We start from the raw sequence: 22274 nt of genomic DNA, 5'->3' as shown, positions 1-22274 counted from the left end.
TGTTTGGTTTTTGGGTTGTGATTAGGGTTAGGGTTAGGGATGAAAACCTATAGGAGTTCAAGATATTCTTCAATAACTTTTTTTCTGAATGTCATAGAGACTTGGAAGTTGGTTCCATCTCCACTAATATGGCTCTGCCCGATCCATTGGGACCATCCCCGAGCTTCTACGACCTTCGGAAATGGTGAAACCACCAAATCTCCCCAAAAAAGTACAAGATATTTTCAAAAAACTTTTTTTCTGAAAGGTCTAGAGACTTGGGCCTTTCATGATTCATAAAGGGTAGCCTGCCACGTGACCACACCAAATTTCAGCACGTTTCGAGCAAGCAGCGCGGAGTTATTCACCCTATGGTGAATATGGGTTAGGGTTGCAATTAGGGTTAGGGTTAGGGTTGTGATTAGGGTTAGGGTTAGGGCTGTGCTTAGGGTTAGGGTTGTGATTAGGGTTAGGGTTAGGGCTGTGCTTAGGGTTAGGGTTAGGAATGAATACCCATTGGAGATCAGGATATTCTTCAATAACTTTTTTTCTGTAGGTCATAGAGACATGGAAGTTGGTTCCATCCCCACTAATGTGGGTATGCCCGATCCATTGGTACCACCCCCGAGCTTCTACAACCTTTGGAAGGGGTAGGGTTAGGGTTGTGATTTGTGTTTGATTTTTGGGTTGTGATTAGGGTTAGGGTTAGGGATGAAAACCTATAGGAGTTCAAGATATTCTTCAATAACTTTTTTTCTGAATGTCATAGAGACTTGGAAGTTGGTTCCATCTCCACTAATATGGCTCTGCCCGATCCATTGGGACCATCCCCGAGCTTCTACAACCTTCGGAAGTGGTGAAACCACCAAATCTCCCCAAAAAAGTACAAGATATTTTCGAATAACTTTTTTTCCGAAAGGCCAAGAGACTTGGGCCTTTCATGATTCATAAAGGGTAGCCTGCCACGTGACCACACCAAATTTCAGCACGTTTCGAGCAAGCAGCGCAGAGTTATTCACCCTATGGTGAATATGGGTTAGGGTTGCAATTAGGGTTAGGGTTAGGGTTGTGATTAGGGTTAGGGTTAGGGCTGTGCTTAGGGTTAGGGTTAGGAATGAATACCCATTGGAGATCAGGATATTCTTCAATAACTTTTTTTCTGTAGGTCATAGAGACATGGAAGTTGGTTCCATCCCCACTAATGTGGGTATGCCCGATCCATTGGTACCACCCCCGAGCTTCTACGACCTTTGGAAGGGGTAGGGTTAGGGTTGTGATTTGTGTTTGATTTTTGGGTTGTGATTAGGGTTAGGGTTAGGGATGAAAACCTATAGGAGTTCAAGATATTCTTCAATAACTTTTTTTCTGAATGTCATAGAGACTTGGAAGTTGGTTCCATCTCCACTAATATGGCTCTGCCCGATCCATTGGGACCATCCCCGAGCTTCTACAACCTTCGGAAGTGGTGAAACCACCAAATCTCCCCAAAAAAGTACAAGATATTTTCGAATAACTTTTTTTCCGAAAGGCCTAGAGACTTGGGCCTTTCATGATTCATAAAGGGTAGCCTGCCACGTGACCACACCAAATTTCAGCACGTTTCGAGCAAGCAGCGCGGAGTTATTCACCCTATGGTGAATATGGGTTAGGGTTGCAATTAGGGTTAGGGTTGTGATTAGGGTTAGGGTTAGGGCTGTGCTTAGGGTTAGGGTTAGGGTTGTGATTAGGGTTAGGGTTAGGGCTGTGCTTAGGGTTAGGGTTAGGAATGAATACCCATTGGAGATCAGGATATTCTTCAATAACTTTTTTTCTGTAGGTCATAGAGAAATGGAAGTTGGTTCCATCCCCACTAATGTGGGTATGCCCGATCCATTGGTACCACCCCCGAGCTTCTACGACCTTTGGAAGGGGTAGTGTTAGGGTTGTGATTTGTGTTTGGTTTTTGGGTTGTGATTAGGGTTAGGGTTAGGGATGAAAACCTATAGGAGTTCAAGATATTCTTCAATAACTTTTTTTCTGAATGTCATAGAGACTTGGAAGTTGGTTCCATCTCCACTAATATGGCTCTGCCCGATCCATTGGGACCATCCCCGAGCTTCTACGACCTTCGGAAATGGTGAAACCACCAAATCTCCCCAAAAAAGTACAAGATATTTTCGAAAAACTTTTTTTCTGAAAGGTCTAGAGACTTGGGCCTTTCATGATTCATAAAGGGTAGCCTGCCACGTGACCACACCAAATTTCAGCACGTTTCGAGCAAGCAGCGCGGAGTTATTCACCCTATGGTGAATATGGGTTAGGGTTGCAATTAGGGTTAGGGTTAGGGTTGTGATTAGGGTTAGGGTTAGGGCTGTGCTTAGGGTTAGGGTTGTGATTAGGGTTAGGGTTAGGGCTGTGCTTAGGGTTAGGGTTAGGAATGAATACCCATTGGAGATCAGGATATTCTTCAATAACTTTTTTTCTGTAGGTCATAGAGAAATGGAAGTTGGTTCCATCCCCACTAATGTGGGTATGCCCGATCCATTGGTACCACCCCCGAGCTTCTACGACCTTTGGAAGGGGTAGTGTTAGGGTTGTGATTTGTGTTTGGTTTTTGGGTTGTGATTAGGGTTAGGGTTAGGGATGAAAACCTATAGGAGTTCAAGATATTCTTCAATAACTTTTTTTCTGAATGTCATAGAGACTTGGAAGTTGGTTCCATCTCCACTAATATGGCTCTGCCCGATCCATTGGGACCATCCCCGAGCTTCTACGACCTTCGGAAATGGTGAAACCACCAAATCTCCCCAAAAAAGTACAAGATATTTTCGAAAAACTTTTTTTCTGAAAGGTCTAGAGACTTGGGCCTTTCGTGATTCATAAAGGGTAGCCTGCCACGTGACCACACCAAATTTCAGCACGTTTCGAGCAAGCAGCGCGGAGTTATTCACCCTATGGTGAATATGGGTTAGGGTTGCAATTAGGGTTAGGGTTAGGGTTGTGATTAGGGTTAGGGTTAGGGCTGTGCTTAGGGTTAGGGTTGTGATTAGGGTTAGGGTTAGGGCTGTGCTTAGGGTTAGGGTTAGGAATGAATACCCATTGGAGATCAGGATATTCTTCAATAACTTTTTTTCTGTAGGTCATAGAGACATGGAAGTTGGTTCCATCCCCACTAATGTGGGTATGCCCGATCCATTGGTACCACCCCCGAGCTTCTACGACCTTTGGAAGGGGTAGGGTTAGGGTTGTGATTTGTGTTTGATTTTTGGGTTGTGATTAGGGTTAGGGTTAGGGATGACAACCTATAGGAGTTCAAGATATTCTTCAATAACTTTTTTTCTGAATGTCATAGAGACTTGGAAGTTGGTTCCATCTCCACTAATATGGCTCTGCCCGATCCATTGGGACCATCCCCGAGCTTCTACAACCTTCGGAAGTGGTGAAACCACCAAATCTCCCCAAAAAAGTACAAGATATTTTCGAATAACTTTTTTTCCGAAAGGCCTAGAGACTTGGGCCTTTCATGATTCATAAAGGGTAGCCTGCCACGTGACCACACCAAATTTCAGCACGTTTCGAGCAAGCAGCGCGGAGTTATTCACCCTATGGTGAATATGGGTTAGGGTTGCAATTAGGGTTAGGGTTAGGGTTGTGATTAGGGTTAGGGTTAGGGCTGTGCTTAGGGTTAGGGTTAGGAATGAATACCCATTGGAGATCAGGATATTCTTCAATAACTTTTTTTCTGTAGGTCATAGAGACATGGAAGTTGGTTCCATCCCCACTAATGTGGGTATGCCCGATCCATTGGTACCACCCCCGAGCTTCTACGACCTTTGGAAGGGGTAGGGTTAGGGTTGTGATTTGTGTTTGATTTTTGGGTTGTGATTAGGGTTAGGGTTAGGGATGAAAACCTATAGGAGTTCAAGATATTCTTCAATAACTTTTTTTCTGAATGTCATAGAGACTTGGAAGTTGGTTCCATCTCCACTAATATGGCTCTGCCCGATCCATTGGGACCATCCCCGAGCTTCTACAACCTTCGGAAGTGGTGAAACCACCAAATCTCCCCAAAAAAGTACAAGATATTTTCGAATAACTTTTTTTCCGAAAGGCCTAGAGACTTGGGCCTTTCATGATTCATAAAGGGTAGCCTGCCACGTGACCACACCAAATTTCAGCACGTTTCCAGCAAGCAGCGCGGAGTTATTCACCCTATGGTGAATATGGGTTAGGGTTGCAATTAGGGTTAGGGTTGTGATTAGGGTTAGGGTTAGGGCTGTGCTTAGGGTTAGGGTTAGGGTTGTGATTAGGGTTAGGGTTAGGGCTGTGCTTAGGGTTAGGGTTAGGAATGAATACCCATTGGAGATCAGGATATTCTTCAATAACTTTTTTTCTGTAGGTCATAGAGAAATGGAAGTTGGTTCCATCCCCACTAATGTGGGTATGCCCGATCCATTGGTACCACCCCCGAGCTTCTACGACCTTTGGAAGGGGTAGTGTTAGGGTTGTGATTTGTGTTTGGTTTTTGGGTTGTGATTAGGGTTAGGGTTAGGGATGAAAACCTATAGGAGTTCAAGATATTCTTCAATAACTTTTTTTCTGAATGTCATAGAGACTTGGAAGTTGGTTCCATCTCCACTAATATGGCTCTGCCCGATCCATTGGGACCATCCCCGAGCTTCTACGACCTTCGGAAATGGTGAAACCACCAAATCTCCCCAAAAAAGTACAAGATATTTTCAAAAAACTTTTTTTCTGAAAGGTCTAGAGACTTGGGCCTTTCATGATTCATAAAGGGTAGCCTGCCACGTGACCACACCAAATTTCAGCACGTTTCGAGCAAGCAGCGCGGAGTTATTCACCCTATGGTGAATATGGGTTAGGGTTGCAATTAGGGTTAGGGTTAGGGTTGTGATTAGGGTTAGGGTTAGGGCTGTGCTTAGGGTTAGGGTTGTGATTAGGGTTAGGGTTAGGGCTGTGCTTAGGGTTAGGGTTAGGAATGAATACCCATTGGAGATCAGGATATTCTTCAATAACTTTTTTTCTGTAGGTCATAGAGACATGGAAGTTGGTTCCATCCCCACTAATGTGGGTATGCCCGATCCATTGGTACCACCCCCGAGCTTCTACAACCTTTGGAAGGGGTAGGGTTAGGGTTGTGATTTGTGTTTGATTTTTGGGTTGTGATTAGGGTTAGGGTTAGGGATGAAAACCTATAGGAGTTCAAGATATTCTTCAATAACTTTTTTTCTGAATGTCATAGAGACTTGGAAGTTGGTTCCATCTCCACTAATATGGCTCTGCCCGATCCATTGGGACCATCCCCGAGCTTCTACAACCTTCGGAAGTGGTGAAACCACCAAATCTCCCCAAAAAAGTACAAGATATTTTCGAATAACTTTTTTTCCGAAAGGCCAAGAGACTTGGGCCTTTCATGATTCATAAAGGGTAGCCTGCCACGTGACCACACCAAATTTCAGCACGTTTCGAGCAAGCAGCGCGGAGTTATTCACCCTATGGTGAATATGGGTTAGGGTTGCAATTAGGGTTAGGGTTAGGGTTGTGATTAGGGTTAGGGTTAGGGCTGTGCTTAGGGTTAGGGTTAGGAATGAATACCCATTGGAGATCAGGATATTCTTCAATAACTTTTTTTCTGTAGGTCATAGAGACATGGAAGTTGGTTCCATCCCCACTAATGTGGGTATGCCCGATCCATTGGTACCACCCCCGAGCTTCTACGACCTTTGGAAGGGGTAGGGTTAGGGTTGTGATTTGTGTTTGATTTTTGGGTTGTGATTAGGGTTAGGGTTAGGGATGAAAACCTATAGGAGTTCAAGATATTCTTCAATAACTTTTTTTCTGAATGTCATAGAGACTTGGAAGTTGGTTCCATCTCCACTAATATGGCTCTGCCCGATCCATTGGGACCATCCCCGAGCTTCTACAACCTTCGGAAGTGGTGAAACCACCAAATCTCCCCAAAAAAGTACAAGATATTTTCGAATAACTTTTTTTCTGAAAGGCCTAGAGACTTGGGCCTTTCATGATTCATAAAGGGTAGCCTGCCACGTGACCACACCAAATTTCAGCACGTTTCCAGCAAGCAGCGCGGAGTTATTCACCCTATGGTGAATATGGGTTAGGGTTGCAATTAGGGTTAGGGTTGTGATTAGGGTTAGGGTTAGGGCTGTGCTTAGGGTTAGGGTTAGGGTTGTGATTAGGGTTAGGGTTAGGGCTGTGCTTAGGGTTAGGGTTAGGAATGAATACCCATTGGAGATCAGGATATTCTTCAATAACTTTTTTTCTGTAGGTCATAGAGAAATGGAAGTTGGTTCCATCCCCACTAATGTGGGTATGCCCGATCCATTGGTACCACCCCCGAGCTTCTACGACCTTTGGAAGGGGTAGTGTTAGGGTTGTGATTTGTGTTTGGTTTTTGGGTTGTGATTAGGGTTAGGGTTAGGGATGAAAACCTATAGGAGTTCAAGATATTCTTCAATAACTTTTTTTCTGAATGTCATAGAGACTTGGAAGTTGGTTCCCTCTCCACTAATATGGCTCTGCCCGATCCATTGGGACCATCCCCGAGCTTCTACGACCTTCGGAAATGGTGAAACCACCAAATCTCCCCAAAAAAGTACAAGATATTTTCAAAAAACTTTTTTTCTGAAAGGTCTAGAGACTTGGGCCTTTCATGATTCATAAAGGGTAGCCTGCCACGTGACCACACCAAATTTCAGCACGTTTCGAGCAAGCAGCGCGGAGTTATTCACCCTATGGTGAATATGGGTTAGGGTTGCAATTAGGGTTAGGGTTAGGGTTGTGATTAGGGTTAGGGTTAGGGCTGTGCTTAGGGTTAGGGTTAGGAATGAATACCCATTGGAGATCAGGATATTCTTCAATAACTTTTTTTCTGTAGGTCATAGAGACATGGAAGTTGGTTCCATCCCCACTAATGTGGGTATGCCCGATCCATTGGTACCACCCCCGAGCTTCTACAACCTTTGGAAGGGGTAGGGTTAGGGTTGTGATTTGTGTTTGATTTTTGGGTTGTGATTAGGGTTAGGGTTAGGGATGAAAACCTATAGGAGTTCAAGATATTCTTCAATAACTTTTTTTCTGAATGTCATAGAGACTTGGAAGTTGGTTCCATCTCCACTAATATGGCTCTGCCCGATCCATTGGGACCATCCCCGAGCTTCTACGACCTTCGGAAATGGTGAAACCACCAAATCTCCCCAAAAAAGTACAAGATATTTTCAAAAAACTTTTTTTCTGAAAGGTCTAGAGACTTGGGCCTTTCATGATTCATAAAGGGTAGCCTGCCACGTGACCACACCAAATTTCAGCACGTTTCGAGCAAGCAGCGCGGAGTTATTCACCCTATGGTGAATATGGGTTAGGGTTGCAATTAGGGTTAGGGTTAGGGTTGTGATTAGGGTTAGGGTTAGGGCTGTGCTTAGGGTTAGGGTTAGGAATGAAAACCCATTGGAGATCAGGATATTCTTCAATAACTTTTTTTCTGTAGGTCATAGAGACATGGAAGTTGGTTCCATCCCCACTAATGTGGGTATGCCCGATCCATTGGTACCACCCCCGAGCTTCTACAACCTTTGGAAGGGGTAGGGTTAGGGTTGTGATTTGTGTTTGATTTTTGGGTTGTGATTAGGGTTAGGGTTAGGGATGAAAACCTATAGGAGTTCAAGATATTCTTCAATAACTTTTTTTCTGAATGTCATAGAGACTTGGAAGTTGGTTCCATCTCCACTAATATGGCTCTGCCCGATCCATTGGGACCATCCCCGAGCTTCTACAACCTTCGGAAGTGGTGAAACCACCAAATCTCCCCAAAAAAGTACAAGATATTTTCGAATAACTTTTTTTCCGAAAGGCCAAGAGACTTGGGCCTTTCATGATTCATAAAGGGTAGCCTGCCACGTGACCACACCAAATTTCAGCACGTTTCGAGCAAGCAGCGCGGAGTTATTCACCCTATGGTGAATATGGGTTAGGGTTGCAATTAGGGTTAGGGTTAGGGTTGTGATTAGGGTTAGGGTTAGGGCTGTGCTTAGGGTTAGGGTTAGGAATGAATACCCATTGGAGATCAGGATATTCTTCAATAACTTTTTTTCTGTAGGTCATAGAGACATGGAAGTTGGTTCCATCCCCACTAATGTGGGTATGCCCGATCCATTGGTACCACCCCCGAGCTTCTACGACCTTTGGAAGGGGTAGGGTTAGGGTTGTGATTTGTGTTTGATTTTTGGGTTGTGATTAGGGTTAGGGTTAGGGATGAAAACCTATAGGAGTTCAAGATATTCTTCAATAACTTTTTTTCTGAATGTCATAGAGACTTGGAAGTTGGTTCCATCTCCACTAATATGGCTCTGCCCGATCCATTGGGACCATCCCCGAGCTTCTACAACCTTCGGAAGTGGTGAAACCACCAAATCTCCCCAAAAAAGTACAAGATATTTTCGAATAACTTTTTTTCCGAAAGGCCTAGAGACTTGGGCCTTTCATGATTCATAAAGGGTAGCCTGCCACGTGACCACACCAAATTTCAGCACGTTTCCAGCAAGCAGCGCGGAGTTATTCACCCTATGGTGAATATGGGTTAGGGTTGCAATTAGGGTTAGGGTTGTGATTAGGGTTAGGGTTAGGGCTGTGCTTAGGGTTAGGGTTAGGGTTGTGATTAGGGTTAGGGTTAGGGCTGTGCTTAGGGTTAGGGTTAGGAATGAATACCCATTGGAGATCAGGATATTCTTCAATAACTTTTTTTCTGTAGGTCATAGAGAAATGGAAGTTGGTTCCATCCCCACTAATGTGGGTATGCCCGATCCATTGGTACCACCCCCGAGCTTCTACGACCTTTGGAAGGGGTAGTGTTAGGGTTGTGATTTGTGTTTGGTTTTTGGGTTGTGATTAGGGTTAGGGTTAGGGATGAAAACCTATAGGAGTTCAAGATATTCTTCAATAACTTTTTTTCTGAATGTCATAGAGACTTGGAAGTTGGTTCCATCTCCACTAATATGGCTCTGCCCGATCCATTGGGACCATCCCCGAGCTTCTACAACCTTCGGAAGTGGTGAAACCACCAAATCTCCCCAAAAAAGTACAAGATATTTTCGAATAACTTTTTTTCCGAAAGGTCTAGAGACTTGGGCCTTTCATGATTCATAAAGGGTAGCCTGCCACGTGACCACACCAAATTTCAGCACGTTTCGAGCAAGCAGCGCGGAGTTATTCACCCTATGGTGAATATGGGTTAGGGTTGCAATTAGGGTTAGGGTTAGGGTTGTGATTAGGGTTAGGGTTAGGGCTGTGCTTAGGGTTAGGGTTAGGAATGAATACCCATTGGAGATCAGGATATTCTTCAATAACTTTTTTTCTGTAGGTCATAGAGACATGGAAGTTGGTTCCATCCCCACTAATGTGGGTATGCCCGATCCATTGGTACCACCCCCGAGCTTCTACGACCTTTGGAAGGGGTAGGGTTAGGGTTGTGATTTGTGTTTGATTTTTGGGTTGTGATTAGGGTTAGGGTTAGGGATGAAAACCTATAGGAGTTCAAGATATTCTTCAATAACTTTTTTTCTGAATGTCATAGAGACTTGGAAGTTGGTTCCATCTCCACTAATATGGCTCTGCCCGATCCATTGGGACCATCCCCGAGCTTCTACGACCTTCGGAAATGGTGAAACCACCAAATCTCCCCAAAAAAGTACAAGATATTTTCAAAAAACTTTTTTTCTGAAAGGTCTAGAGACTTGGGCCTTTCATGATTCATAAAGGGTAGCCTGCCACGTGACCACACCAAATTTCAGCACGTTTCGAGCAAGCAGCGCGGAGTTATTCACCCTATGGTGAATATGGGTTAGGGTTGCAATTAGGGTTAGGGTTAGGGTTGTGATTAGGGTTAGGGTTAGGGCTGTGCTTAGGGTTAGGGTTAGGAATGAATACCCATTGGAGATCAGGATATTCTTCAATAACTTTTTTTCTGTAGGTCATAGAGACATGGAAGTTGGTTCCATCCCCACTAATGTGGGTATGCCCGATCCATTGGTACCACCCCCGAGCTTCTACAACCTTTGGAAGGGGTAGGGTTAGGGTTGTGATTTGTGTTTGATTTTTGGGTTGTGATTAGGGTTAGGGTTAGGGATGAAAACCTATAGGAGTTCAAGATATTCTTCAATAACTTTTTTTCTGAATGTCATAGAGACTTGGAAGTTGGTTCCATCTCCACTAATATGGCTCTGCCCGATCCATTGGGACCATCCCCGAGCTTCTACAACCTTCGGAAGTGGTGAAACCACCAAATCTCCCCAAAAAAGTACAAGATATTTTCGAATAACTTTTTTTCCGAAAGGCCAAGAGACTTGGGCCTTTCATGATTCATAAAGGGTAGCCTGCCACGTGACCACACCAAATTTCAGCACGTTTCGAGCAAGCAGCGCGGAGTTATTCACCCTATGGTGAATATGGGTTAGGGTTGCAATTAGGGTTAGGGTTAGGGTTGTGATTAGGGTTAGGGTTAGGGCTGTGCTTAGGGTTAGGGTTAGGAATGAATACCCATTGGAGATCAGGATATTCTTCAATAACTTTTTTTCTGTAGGTCATAGAGACATGGAAGTTGGTTCCATCCCCACTAATGTGGGTATGCCCGATCCATTGGTACCACCCCCGAGCTTCTACGACCTTTGGAAGGGGTAGGGTTAGGGTTGTGATTTGTGTTTGATTTTTGGGTTGTGATTAGGGTTAGGGTTAGGGATGAAAACCTATAGGAGTTCAAGATATTCTTCAATAACTTTTTTTCTGAATGTCATAGAGACTTGGAAGTTGGTTCCATCTCCACTAATATGGCTCTGCCCGATCCATTGGGACCATCCCCGAGCTTCTACAACCTTCGGAAGTGGTGAAACCACCAAATCTCCCCAAAAAAGTACAAGATATTTTCGAATAACTTTTTTTCCGAAAGGCCTAGAGACTTGGGCCTTTCATGATTCATAAAGGGTAGCCTGCCACGTGACCACACCAAATTTCAGCACGTTTCGAGCAAGCAGCGCGGAGTTATTCACCCTATGGTGAATATGGGTTAGGGCTGTGCTTAGGGTTAGGGTTAGGGTTGTGATTAGGGTTAGGGTTAGGGCTGTGCTTAGGGTTAGGGTTAGGAATGAATACCCATTGGAGATCAGGATATTCTTCAATAACTTTTTTTCTGTAGGTCATAGAGAAATGGAAGTTGGTTCCATCCCCACTAATGTGGGTATGCCCGATCCATTGGTACCACCCCCGAGCTTCTACGACCTTTGGAAGGGGTAGTGTTAGGGTTGTGATTTGTGTTTGGTTTTTGGGTTGTGATTAGGGTTAGGGTTAGGGATGAAAACCTATAGGAGTTCAAGATATTCTTCAATAACTTTTTTTCTGAATGTCATAGAGACTTGGAAGTTGGTTCCATCTCCACTAATATGGCTCTGCCCGATCCATTGGGACCATCCCCGAGCTTCTACGACCTTCGGAAATGGTGAAACCACCAAATCTCCCCAAAAAAGTACAAGATATTTTCGAAAAACTTTTTTTCTGAAAGGTCTAGAGACTTGGGCCTTTCATGATTCATAAAGGGTAGCCTGCCACGTGACCACACCAAATTTCAGCACGTTTCGAGCAAGCAGCGCGGAGTTATTCACCCTATGGTGAATATGGGTTAGGGTTGCAATTAGGGTTAGGGTTAGGGTTGTGATTAGGGTTAGGGTTAGGGCTGTGCTTAGGGTTAGGGTTGTGATTAGGGTTAGGGTTAGGGCTGTGCTTAGGGTTAGGGTTAGGAATGAATACCCATTGGAGATCAGGATATTCTTCAATAACTTTTTTTCTGTAGGTCATAGAGACATGGAAGTTGGTTCCATCCTCACTAATGTGGGTATGCCCGATCCATTGGTACCACCCCCGAGCTTCTACGACCTTTGGAAGGGGTAGGGTTAGGGTTGTGATTTGTGTTTGATTTTTGGGTTGTGATTAGGGTTAGGGTTAGGGATGAAAACCTATAGGAGTTCAAGATATTCTTCAATAACTTTTTTTCTGAATGTCATAGAGACTTGGAAGTTGGTTCCATCTCCACTAATATGGCTCTGCCCGATCCATTGGGACCATCCCCGAGCTTCTACAACCTTCGGAAGTGGTGAAACCACCAAATCTCCCCAAAAAAGTACAAGATATTTTCGAATAACTTTTTTTCCGAAAGGTCTAGAGACTTGGGCCTTTCATGATTCATAAAGGGTAGCCTGCCACGTGACCACACCAAATTTCAGCACGTTTCGAGCAAGCAGCGCGGAGTTATTCACCCTATGGTGAATATGGGTTAGGGTTGCAATTAGGGTTAGGGTTAGGGTTGTGATTAGGGTTAGGGTTAGGGCTGTGCTTAGGGTTAGGGTTAGGAATGAATACCCATTGGAGATCAGGATATTCTTCAATAACTTTTTTTCTGTAGGTCATAGAGACATGGAAGTTGGTTCCATCCCCACTAATGTGGGTATGCCCGATCCATTGGTACCACCCCCGAGCTTCTACGACCTTTGGAAGGGGTAGGGTTAGGGTTGTGATTTGTGTTTGATTTTTGGGTTGTGATTAGGGTTAGGGTTAGGGATGAAAACCTATAGGAGTTCAAGATATTCTTCAATAACTTTTTTTCTGAATGTCATAGAGACTTGGAAGTTGGTTCCATCTCCACTAATATGGCTCTGCCCGATCCATTGGGACCATCCCCGAGCTTCTACAACCTTCGGAAGTGGTGAAACCACCAAATCTCCCCAAAAAAGTACAAGATATTTTCGAATAACTTTTTTTCCGAAAGGCCTAGAGACTTGGGCCTTTCATGATTCATAAAGGGTAGCCTGCCACGTGACCACACCAAATTTCAGCACGTTTCGAGCAAGCAGCGCGGAGTTATTCACCCTATGGTGAATATGGGTTAGGGTTGCAATTAGGGTTAGGGTTAGGGTTGTGATTAGGGTTAGGGTTAGGGCTGTGCTTAGGGTTAGGGTTGTGATTAGGGTTAGGTTTAGGGCTGTGCTTAGGGTTAGGGTTAGGAATGAATACCCATTGGAGATCAGGATATTCTTCAATAACTTTTTTTCTGTAGGTCATAGAGACATGGAAGTTGGTTCCATCCCCACTAATGTGGGTATGCCCGATCCATTGGTACCACCCCCGAGCTTCTACGACCTTTGGAAGGGGTAGGGTTAGGGTTGTGATTTGTGTTTGATTTTTGGGTTGTGATTAGGGTTAGGGTTAGGGATGAAAACCTATAGGAGTTCAAGATATTCTTCAATAACTTTTTTTCTGAATGTCATAGAGACTTGGAAGTTGGTTCCATCTCCACTAATATGGCTCTGCCCGATCCATTGGGACCATCCCCGAGCTTCTACGACCTTCGGAAGTGGTGAAACCACCAAATCTCCCCAAAAAAGTACAAGATATTTTCGAATAACTTTTTTTCCGAAAGGCCTAGAGACTTGGGCCTTTCATGATTCATAAAGGGTAGCCTGCCACGTGACCACACCAAATTTCAGCACGTTTCAAGCAAGCAGCGCGGAGTTATTCACCCTATGGTGAATATGGGTTAGGGTTGCAATTAGGGTTAGGGTTAGGGTTGTGATTAGGGTTAGGGTTAGGGCTGTGCTTAGGGTTAGGGTTAGGAATGAATACCCATTGGAGATCAGGATATTCTTCAATAACTTTTTTTCTGTAGGTCATAGAGAAATGGAAATTGGTTCCATCCCCACTAATGTGGGTATGCCCGATCCATTGGTACCACCCCCGAGCTTCTACGACCTTTGGAAGGGGTAGTGTTAGGGTTGTGATTTGTGTTTGATTTTTGGGTTGTGATTAGGGTTAGGGTTAGGGATGAAAACCTATAGGAGTTCAAGATATTCTTCAATAACTTTTTTTCTGAATGTCATAGAGACTTGGAAGTTGGTTCCATCTCCACTAATATGGCTCTGCCCGATCCATTGGGACCATCCCCGAGCTTCTACAACCTTCGGAAGTGGTGAAACCACCAAATCTCCCCAAAAAAGTACAAGATATTTTCGAATAACTTTTTTTCCGAAAGGCCTAGAGACTTGGGCCTTTCATGATTCATAAAGGGTAGCCTGCCACGTGACCACACCAAATTTCAGCACGTTTCGAGCAAGCAGCGCGGAGTTATTCACCCTATGGTGAATATGGGTTAGGGTTGCAATTAGGGTTAGGGTTAGGGTTGTGATTAGGGTTAGGGTTAGGGCTGTGCTTAGGGTTAGGGTTGTGATTAGGGTTAGGTTTAGGGCTGTGCTTAGGGTTAGGGTTAGGAATGAATACCCATTGGAGATCAGGATATTCTTCAATAACTTTTTTTCTGTAGGTCATAGAGACATGGAAGTTGGTTCCATCCCCACTAATGTGGGTATGCCCGATCCATTGGTACCACCCCCGAGCTTCTACGACCTTTGGAAGGGGTAGGGTTAGGGTTGTGATTTGTGTTTGATTTTTGGGTTGTGATTAGGGTTAGGGTTAGGGATGAAAACCTATAGGAGTTCAAGATATTCTTCAATAACTTTTTTTCTGAATGTCATAGAGACTTGGAAGTTGGTTCCATCTCCACTAATATGGCTCTGCCCGATCCATTGGGACCATCCCCGAGCTTCTACGACCTTCGGAAGTGGTGAAACCACCAAATCTCCCCAAAAAAGTACAAGATATTTTCGAATAACTTTTTTTCCGAAAGGCCTAGAGACTTGGGCCTTTCATGATTCATAAAGGGTAGCCTGCCACGTGACCACACCAAATTTCAGCACGTTTCAAGCAAGCAGCGCGGAGTTATTCACCCTATGGTGAATATGGGTTAGGGTTGCAATTAGGGTTAGGGTTAGGGTTGTGATTAGGGTTAGGGTTAGGGCTGTGCTTAGGGTTAGGGTTAGGAATGAATACCCATTGGAGATCAGGATATTCTTCAATAACTTTTTTTCTGTAGGTCATAGAGAAATGGAAATTGGTTCCATCCCCACTAATGTGGGTATGCCCGATCCATTGGTACCACCCCCGAGCTTCTACGACCTTTGGAAGGGGTAGTGTTAGGGTTGTGATTTGTGTTTGATTTTTGGGTTGTGATTAGGGTTAGGGTTAGGGATGAAAACCTATAGGAGTTCAAGATATTCTTCAATAACTTTTTTTCTGAATGTCATAGAGACTTGGAAGTTGATTCCATCTCCACTAATATGGCTCTGCCCGATCCATTGGGACCATCCCCGAGCTTCTACGACCTTCGGAAATGGTGAAACCACCAAATCTCCCCAAAAAAGTACAAGATATTTTCGAAAAACTTTTTTTCTGAAAGGTCTAGAGACTTGGGCCTTTCATGATTCATAAAGGGTAGCCTGCCACGTGACCACACCAAATTTCAGCACGTTTCGAGCAAGCAGCGCGGAGTTATTCACCCTATGGTGAATATGGGTTAGGGTTGCAATTAGGGTTAGGGTTAGGGTTGTGATTAGGGTTAGGGTTAGGGCTGTGCTTAGGGTTAGGGTTAGGAATGAATACCCATTGGAGATCAGGATATTCTTCAATAACTTTTTTTCTGTAGGTCATAGAGACATGGAAGTTGGTTCCATCCCCACTAATGTGGGTATGCCCGATCCATTGGTACCACCCCCGAGCTTCTACGACCTTTGGAAGGGGTAGGGTTAGGGTTGTGATTTGTGTTTGATTTTTGGGTTGTGATTAGGGTTAGGGTTAGGGTTGTGATTAGGGTTAGGGTTAGGGCTGTGCTTAGGGTTAGGGTTAGGAATGAATACCCATTGGAGATCAGGATATTCTTCAATAACTTTTTTTCTGTAGGTCATAGAGACATGGAAGTTGGTTCCATCCCCACTAATGTGGGTATCCGCGATCCATTGGTACCACCCCCGAGCTTCTACGACCTTTGGAAGGGGTAGGGTTAGGGTTGTGATTTGTGTTTGATTTTTGGGTTGTGATTAGGGTTAGGGTTAGGGATGAAAACCTATAGGAGTTCAAGATATTCTTCAATAACTTTTTTTCTGAATGTCATAGAGACTTGGAAGTTGGTTCCATCTCCACTAATATGGCTCTGCCCAATCCATTGGGACCATCCCCGAGCTTCTACGACCTTCGGAAATGGTGAAACCACCAAATCTCCCCAAAAAAGTACAAGATATTTTCGAATAACTTTTTTTCCGAAAGGTCTAGAGACTTGGGCCTTTCATGATTCATAAAGGGTAGCCTGCCACGTGACCACACCAAATTTCAGCACGTTTCGAGCAAGCAGCGCGGAGTTATTCACCCTATGGTGAATATGGGTTAGGGTTGCAATTAGGGTTAGGGTTAGGGTTGTGATTAGGGTTAGGGTTAGGGCTGTGCTAAGGGTTAGGGTTAGGAATGAATACCCATTGGAGATCAGGATATTCTTCAATAACTTTTTTTCTGTAGGTCATAGAGAGATGGAAGTTGGTTCCATCCCCACTAATGTGGGTATGCCCGATCCATTGGTACCACCCCCGAGCTTCTACGACCTTTGGAAGGGGTAGGATTAGGGTTGTGATTTGTGTTTGATTTTTGGGTTGTGATTAGGGTTAGGGTTAGGGATGAAAACCTATAGGAGTTCAAGATATTCTTCAATAACTTTTTTTCTGAATGTCATAGAGACTTGGAAGTTGGTTCCATCTCCACTAATATGGCTCTGCCCGATCCATTGGGACCATCCCCGAGCTTCTACGACCTTCGGAAATGGTGAAACCACCAAATCTCCCCAAAAAAGTACAAGATATTTTCGAATAACTTTTTTTCCGAAAGGTCTAGAGACTTGGGCCTTTCATGATTCATAAAGGGTAGCCTGCCACGTGACCACACCAAATTTCAGCACGTTTCGAGCAAGCAGCGCGGAGTTATTCACCCTATGGTGAATATGGGTTAGGGTTGCAATTAGGGTTAGGGTTAGGGTTGTGATTAGGGTTAGGGTTAGGGTTGTGATTAGGGTTAGGGTTAGGGCTGTGCTTAGGGTTAGGGTTAGGAATGAATACCCATTGGAGATCAGGATATTCTTCAATAACTTTTTTTCTGTAGGTCATAGAGACATGGAAGTTGGTTCCATCCCCACTAATGTGGGTATCCGCGATCCATTGGTACCACCCCCGAGCTTCTACGACCTTTGGAAGGGGTAGGGTTAGGGTTGTGATTTGTGTTTGATTTTTGGGTTGTGATTAGGGTTAGGGTTAGGGATGAAAACCTATAGGAGTTCAAGATATTCTTCAATAACTTTTTTTCTGAATGTCATAGAGACTTGGAAGTTGGTTCCATCTCCACTAATATGGCTCTGCCCAATCCATTGGGACCATCCCCGAGCTTCTACGACCTTCGGAAATGGTGGAACCACCAAATCTCCCCAAAAAAGTACAAGATATTTTCGAATAACTTTTTTTCCGAAAGGTCTAGAGACTTGGGCCTTTCATGATTCATAAAGGGTAGCCTGCCACGTGACCACACCAAATTTCAGCACGTTTCGAGCAAGCAGCGCGGAGTTATTCACCCTATGGTGAATATGGGTTAGGGTTGCAATTAGGGTTAGGGTTAGGGTTGTGATTAGGGTTAGGGTTAGGGCTGTGCTTAGGGTTAGGGTTAGGAATGAATACCCATTGGAGATCAGGATATTCTTCAATAACTTTTTTTCTGTAGGTCATAGAGACTTGGAAGTTGGTTCCATCCCCACTAATGTGGGTATGCCCGATCCATTGGTACCACCCCCGAGCTTCTACGACCTTTGGAAGGGGTAGGGTTAGGGTTGTGATTTGTGTTTGATTTTTGGGTTGTGATTAGGGTTAGGGTTAGGGATGAAAACCTATAGGAGTTCAAGATATTCTTCAATAACTTTTTTTCTGAATGTCATAGAGACTTGGAAGTTGGTTCCATCTCCACTAATATGGCTCTGCCCAATCCATTGGGACCATCCCCGAGCTTCTACGACCTTCGGAAATGGTGGAACCATCAAATCTCCCCAAAAAAGTACAAGATATTTTCGAATAACTTTTTTTCCGAAAGGTCTAGAGACTTGGGCCTTTCATGATTCATAAAGGGTAGCCTGCCACGTGACCACACCAAATTTCAGCACGTTTCGAGCAAGCAGCGCGGAGTTATTCACCCTATGGTGAATATGGGTTAGGGTTGCAATTAGGGTTAGGGTTAGGGTTGTGATTAGGGTTAGGGTTAGGGCTGTGCTTAGGGTTAGGGTTAGGGCTGTGCTTAGGGTTAGGAATGAATACCCATTGGAGATCAGGATATTCTTCAATAACTTTTTTTCTGTAGGTCATAGAGACTTGGAAGTTGGTTCCATCCCAACTAATGTGGGTATGCCCGATCCATTGGTACCACCCCCGAGCTTCTACGACCTTTGGAAGGGGTAGGGTTAGGGTTGTGATTTGTGTTTGATTTTTGGGTTGTGATTAGGGTTAGGGTTAGGGATGAAAACCTATAGGAGTTCAAGATATTCTTCAATAACTTTTTTTCTGAATGTCATAGAGACTTGGAAGTTGGTTCCATCTCCACTAATATGGCTCTGCCCGATCCATTGGGACCATCCCTGAGCTTCTACGACCTTCGGAAATGGTGAAACCACCAAATCTCCCCAAAAAAGTACAAGATATTTTCGAATAACTTTTTTTCCGAAAGGTCTAGAGACTTGGGCCTTTCATGATTCATAAAGGGTAGCCTGCCACGTGACCACACCAAATTTCAGCACGTTTCGAGCAAGCAGCGCGGAGTTATTCACCCTATGGTGAATATGGGTTAGGGTTGCAATTAGGGTTAGGGTTAGGGCTGTGCTTAGGGTTAGGGTTAGGAATGAATACCCATTGGAGATCAGGATATTCTTCCATTTTTTTTCTGTAGGTCATAGAGACTTGGAAGTTGGTTCCATCCCCACTAATGTGAGTATGCCCGATCCATTGGTACCACCCCCGAGCTTCTACGACCTTTGGAAGGGGTAGGGTTAGGGTTGTGATTTGTGTTTGATTTTTGGGTTGTGATTAGGGTTAGGGTTAGGAATGAATACCCATTGGAGATCAGGATATTCTTCAATAACTTTTTTTCTGTAGGTCATAGAGACATTGGAGTTGGTTCCATCTCCACTAATATGGCTCTGCCCGATCCATTGGGACCATCCCCGAGCTTCTACGACCTTCGGAAATGGTGAAACCACCAAATCTCCCCAAAAAAGTACAAGATATTTTCAAATAACTTTTTTTCCGAAAGGTCTAGAGACTTGGGCCTTTCATGATTCATAAAGGGTAGCCTGCCACGTGACCACACCAAATTTCAGCACGTTTCGAGCAAGCAGCGCGGAGTTATTCACCCTATGGTGAATATGGGTTAGGGTTGCAATTAGGGTTAGGGTTAGGGTTGTGATTAGGGTTAGGGTTAGGGCTGTGCTTAGGGTTAGGGTTAGGAATGAATACCCATTGGAGATCAGGATATTCTTCAATAACTTTTTTTCTGTAGGTCATAGAGACTTGGAAGTTGGTTCCATCCCCACTAATGTGGGTATGCCCGATCCATTGGTACCACCACCGAGCTTCTACGACCTTTGGAAGGGGTAGGGTTAGGGTTGTGATTTGTGTTTGATTTTTGGGTTGTGATTAGGGTTAGGGTTAGGGATGAAAACCTATAGGAGTTCAAGATATTCTTCAATAACTTTTTTTCTGAATGTCATAGAGACTTGGAAGTTGGTTCCATCTCCACTAATATGGCTCTGCCCGATCCATTGGGACCATCCCCGAGCTTCTATGACCTTCGGAAATGGTGAAACCACCAAATCTCCCCAAAAAAGTACAAGATATTTTCGAATAACTTTTTTTCTGAAAGGTCTAGAGACTTGGGCCTTTCATGATTCATAAAGGGTAGCCTGCCACGTGACCACACCAAATTTCAGCACGTTTCGAGCAAGCAGCGCGGAGTTATTCACCCTATGGTGAATATGGGTTAGGGTTGCAATTAGGGTTAGGGTTAGGGTTGTGATTAGGGTTAGGGTTAGGGCTGTGCTTAGGGTTAGGGTTAGGAATGAATACCCATTGGAGATCAGGATATTCTTCAATTTTTTTTCTGTAGGTCATAGAGACTTGGAAGTTGGTTCCATCCCCACTAATGTGAGTATGCCCGATCCATTGGTACCACCCCCGAGCTTCTACGACCTTTGGAAGGGGTAGGGTTAGGGTTGTGATTTGTGTTTGATTTTTGGGTTGTGATTAGGGTTAGGGTTAGGGATGAAAACCTATAGGAGTTCAAGATATTCTTCAATAACTTTTTTTCTGAATGTCATAGAGACTTGGAAGTTGGTTCCATCTCCACTAATATGGCTCTGCCCGATCCATTGGGACCATCCCCGAGCTTCTACGAACTTCGGAAATGGTGAAACCACCAAATCTCCCCAAAAAAGTACAAGATATTTTCGAATAACTTTTTTTCCGAAAGGTCTAGAGACTTGGGCCTTTCATGATTCATAAAGGGTAGCCTGCCACGTGACCACACCAAATTTCAGCACGTTTCGAGCAAGCAGCACGGAGTTATTCACCCTATGGTGAATATGGGTTAGGTTTGCAATTAGGGTTAGGGTTGTGATTAGGGTTAGGGCTGTGCTTAGGGTTAGGGTTAGGAATGAATACCCATTGGAGATCAGGATATTCTTCAATAACTTTTTTTCTGTAGGTCATAGAGACTTGGAAGTTGGTTCCATCCACACTAATGTGGGTATGCCCGATCCATTGGTACTACCCCCGAGCTTCTACGACCTTTGGAAGGGGTAGGGTTAGGGTTGTGATTTGTGTTTGATTTTTGGGTTGTGATTAGGGTTAGGGTTAGGGATTAAAACCTATAGGAGTTCAAGATATTCTTCAATAACTTTTTTTCTGAATGTCATAGAGACTTGGAAGTTGGTTCCATCTCCACTAATATGGCTCTGCCCGATCCATTGGGACCATCCCCGAGCTTCTACGACCTTCGGAAATGGTGAAACCACCAAATCTCCCCAAAAAAGTACAAGATATTTTCGAATAACTTTTTTTCCGAAAGGTCTAGAGACTTGGGCCTTTCATGATTCATAAAGGGTAGCCTGCCACGTGACCACACCAAATTTCAGCACGTTTCGAGCAAGCAGCGCGGAGTTATTCACCCTATGGTGAATATGGGTTAGGGTTGCAATTAGGGTTAGGGTTGTGATTAGGGTTAGGGCTGTGCTTAGGGTTAGGGTTAGGAATGAATACCCATTGGAGATCAGGATATTCTTCAATAACTTTTTTTCTGTAGGTCATAGAGACTTGGAAGTTGGTTCCATCCCCACTAATGTGGGTATGCCCGATCCATTGGTACCACCACCGAGCTTCTACGACCTTTGGAAGGGGTAGGGTTAGGGTTGTGATTTGTGTTTGATTTTTGGGTTGTGATTAGGGTTAGGGTTAGGGATGAAAACCTATAGGAGTTCAAGATATTCTTCAATAACTTTTTTTCTGAATGTCATAGAGACTTGGAAGTTGGTTCCATCTCCACTAATATGGCTCTGCCCGATCCATTGGGACCATCCCCGAGCTTCTACGACCTTCGGAAATGGTGAAACCACCAAATCTCCCCAAAAAAGTACAAGATATTTTCGAATAACTTTTTTTCTGAAAGGTCTAGAGACTTGGGCCTTTCATGATTCATAAAGGGTAGCCTGCCACGTGACCACACCAAATTTCAGCACGTTTCGAGCAAGCAGCGCGGAGTTATTCACCCTATGGTGAATATGGGTTAGGGTTGCAATTAGGGTTAGGGTTAGGGTTGTGATTAGGGTTAGGGTTAGGGCTGTGCTTAGGGTTAGGGTTAGGAATGAATACCCATTGGAGATCAGGATATTCTTCAATTTTTTTTCTGTAGGTCATAGAGACTTGGAAGTTGGTTCCATCCCCACTAATGTGAGTATGCCCGATCCATTGGTACCACCCCCGAGCTTCTACGACCTTTGGAAGGGGTAGGGTTAGGGTTGTGATTTGTGTTTGATTTTTGGGTTGTGATTAGGGTTAGGGTTAGGGATGAAAACCTATAGGAGTTCAAGATATTCTTCAATAACTTTTTTTCTGAATGTCATAGAGACTTGGAAGTTGGTTCCATCTCCACTAATATGGCTCTGCCCGATCCATTGGGACCATCCCCGAGCTTCTACGAACTTCGGAAATGGTGAAACCACCAAATCTCCCCAAAAAAGTACAAGATATTTTCGAATAACTTTTTTTCCGAAAGGTCTAGAGACT

General features: G+C 44.1%; 1 protein-coding gene across 1 annotated transcript in view; it reads right to left on the bottom strand.

Annotated features, from left to right (window-relative positions):
- The window catches only part of LOC138411103 (NACHT, LRR and PYD domains-containing protein 5-like), a 402447-nt gene that overhangs the window by 137235 nt on the left and 242938 nt on the right, over positions 1–22274 (bottom strand). The window lies entirely within an intron of this gene.

Source organism: Paralichthys olivaceus, chromosome 1 (assembly GCF_024713975.1).
Source record: "Paralichthys olivaceus isolate ysfri-2021 chromosome 1, ASM2471397v2, whole genome shotgun sequence".
NCBI classification, from domain to species: domain Eukaryota; kingdom Metazoa; phylum Chordata; class Actinopteri; order Pleuronectiformes; family Paralichthyidae; genus Paralichthys; species Paralichthys olivaceus.
Note: the sequence above shows the minus strand (reverse complement) of the source record. Positions and strands in the feature narration are given on the sequence as shown.